Consider the following 3,498-nt stretch of genomic DNA (forward strand, 5'->3'; position numbering starts at 1 on the left):
ATTAAAAGGGTGGGGATTAGGGTAGTTTCAAAGGCAATATAAAATATTAGCAGGTTGGAGGCCCCAAAAGTAATACATAGAAGGACTTGAAGGAGGATAAGTAAAGAGATTATTGTTTTTTGTCGTGTGATTGGCTCAGTTTTTATGTGTGCTTGGCTAGCTATAATGGTTAGGGGTAGTAGTCAGCAAGAGAGTATAATTAGTGGGCATGAAAATTGGTCAATGCTTAAGAGGGAGTTGGTTGAATTATGCTCAGTTATGTCTGTGCTTAATGTGAGTGTTGTCAAAGTTGCAATTAAAAAGCTGAAGAAGGTTGTAGCAGTTCATAACATGCTTTTTTTGTTAATTAAAAAGGTTATTGGAATTAATATAATTGAGGGGATGATGAGTTTTAGCATTTTAATAGATTTAGGGCTTTTAATTGGTCGGTGTTATGAGTACGAGCTGTTGCAATTATTAAAGATAGTCCCATGCCAGCTTCACAGGCTGAAAAGGTTAAAATAATAAGTGGTGCTGCTATTATTGGAAGTGACGTATTGTTTAAGGCTCATAGTGCTGTAGAGACATATAGTGCTAGGGCTATGCTTTCTAAGGTAAGTAGAAGAGAAAGAAGGTGTTTTCGTTGCAGGGATAGGCCTAATAGGGCTAGGAAGAAAGATGTAAAAATTAATGTCAGGGGCATGTGAGAGTAGGTGTTCCTGAAAGTTCAGGATTAATTGAGCCGAAATCAATTGTCTTAATTAGACTAAACCCCAATAAACTATTCTGCTCAATCAAGTCCTCCTTGTAATCATTCATAGATTAGGCCTAATGTAAGAAGAATGACAAATAGGGAAGCTCAAAGAAGGGTTAATTCCGGGTGAGAAATGTTTGTTGCTCATGGAGATGGGAGAAGAAGAGCAATTTCTAAATCGAATAGTAAAAATAGAATAGCTACTAGAAAGAATCGAAGGGAGAATGGTAGGCGGGCAGATCCTTGTGGGTCGAAGCCGCATTCGTAGGGGGAAAGTTTTTCACTATCAGGTTTTATAATCGGCAGTCAAAATGCTAGTAGGGCTAAAATAGACGATAGTGTTAGAGTTAGGGTAATTATAACTATGAAGGAGTTCATATGCCTTTTCTTGGGTTTATACCAGGTTTGGTTGGTTGGAGGCCAACTATATTAAGTGTATTAAAAAGGCAGGTTAGGTTAAGAGCCTCATCAGTAGATCGAGATATACAAGAATAGTCAAACAACATCTACAAAGTGTCAGTATCAAGCAGCGGCTTCGAAACCGAAGTGATGTTTAGAGGTAAAATGATATTGTATGTGTCGTACTAGGCATGTAAGTAGAAATAGGGAGCCAATAATTACATGTAAGCCGTGGAAACCTGTTGCGACGAAAAAAGTAGAGCCGTATACGCTGTCTGCTATTGTAAATGGGGTTTCATAGTATTCTATAGCTTGAAGGGCTGTGAAGTAAAGTCCAAGCAGAACTGTCAGGGCTAGAGCTTGAGTTGCTTCTGTTCGGTTTTTTTCAGTAATACTATGGTGGGCTCAGGTTACGGATACTCCGGAGGCAAGTAGAACTGCAGTATTTAATAGTGGTACTTCAAATGGGTTCAGTGGGGTAATTCCTGTTGGAGGTCATATTAGGCCAAGCTCTAGAGTTGGTGCCAGGCTGGCGTGATAGAAAGCTCAGAAAAAACCTGCGAAAAAACAGACTTCTGAGATAATAAACAAGATTATTCCATAGCGTAGGCCTTGTTGAACTGGAGAAGTGTGATGGCCTAGAAAGGTGCCTTCTCGAACAACATCTCGTCATCATTGATATATTGTAAGAAGTATCAGAATTAGGCCTAGTGTTATTAAGATATAAGAATTTTTATGGAATCATATGGCTAGGCCGGAGGTTATTAATAGTGCGGCGCCAGCACCGGTTAGGGGTCAGGGGCTTGGGTCTACCATGTGGTATGCGTGAGCTTGGTGGGACATAGACGTTTTCTTGAAGATAAAGGGTTAAAAGTAGAATAAAGACGTATGCTTGGATTATAGCAACAGCTAATTCTAGAATAGTTAAAAGGAAAAGGAGTAATGAGGTAGCTAGTGTAAGTGAGATTATTGGCATTACTGCAAAGGTGGTAATAGAGATTAATTGAATAAGTAGATGTCCAGCTGTTAAATTGGCAGTTAGTCGGACTCCTAGAGCAATAGGTCGGATGAAAAGGCTAATAGTTTCGATAATAACAAGTATAGGGATGAGTGCAATTGGGGTGCCTTCTGGTAATAAGTGGGCTAAGGCTTCTGTTGGTTTTTTTTGTAAGCCGATAAGAACCGTAGCTAATCATATTGGTACTGCTAACCCTATATTTATTGATAGTTGGGTAGTAGGTGTATATGTGTAAGGTAATAACCCTAGAAGGTTGATTGTTAGGATAAATATTATAGAGGCTATACAGATTAGGGCTCATTTGTGTCCTTGTGAGTTGATTGGAGTAAATAGTTGTTTAGTGATAGTTATTAGTGTAGGTATCAGTAGTGTGTGGTAGCGAGATTTAATAAAATTTGGTGTTTGTAAAATTAGTAAAATACTAGGGATTAGTATAGCTAATCAGGCTAGAGGGAGCCCAAATATGGTTGGGGATTTAAATTGGTCAAAAATTGCTAGTGTCATGGTCAGGTTCAGGTGGGTTGTTTGGGTTTAGTGGCTTGTTGAGCAGAGACGGTGTTTTGTGTTTGGTAAAATATAATAGTTGGCATAATTAGTAATAAAATAATTAATCATGATACTGTAAGTATAGAAAATCAAGGAGCGGGCTCAAGTTGTGGCATATCACTAAGGGAGAACATATTCACCCATCTTCAGCTTAAAAGGCTGATGCTAAGTTAGCTTCTTAGTGGCAGTATATATGTTAGGATTCTAATACATCAGTAGTTCAACTTTCGAAATATGAGAGAGGAACAGCTTCTAGTGCGATTGGTATAAAACTATGATTTGCACCGCAGATTTCTGAGCATTGACCAAAATATAGGCCTGGTCGAATTGTAATAAATGTTGCTTGATTTAATCGGCCTGGGACTGCATCTACTTTAGTACCTAAAGATGGGATAGTTCAGGAGTGGATTACATCTTCTGATGTAATTAACATGCGAATAGGGGATTCTATTGGTACTACGATGCGATGGTCTACGTCTAGAAGGCGGATTCCTCCTGGCTCTAGTTCATTAGTTGGCGTTATGTAAGAGTCAAATTCGATCTGATTATAATCAGTGTATTCATAGGATCAGTATCATTGATGTCCAACTGCTTTAATTGTTAAATGTGGGTCACTGATTTCGTCGGTAAGGTAAAGAATGCGTAGGGATGGAAGAGCAATTATAATGAGGACAATGGCTGGTATAACTGTTCATACGATCTCTACTTCTTGAGAATCAAGAGAGTGTTTATTTGTGAATCGGGTAGTAACTATCAGAGTAATAAGATAGAAAATTAGTACACTAATTAAGAATACAACTGT

The sequence above is a fragment of the Lampetra planeri genome, unplaced genomic scaffold (genome assembly GCF_965212315.1).
Source record: "Lampetra planeri unplaced genomic scaffold, kcLamPlan1.2.h2 scaffold_1917, whole genome shotgun sequence".
Lineage (NCBI taxonomy): Eukaryota > Metazoa > Chordata > Hyperoartia > Petromyzontiformes > Petromyzontidae > Lampetra > Lampetra planeri.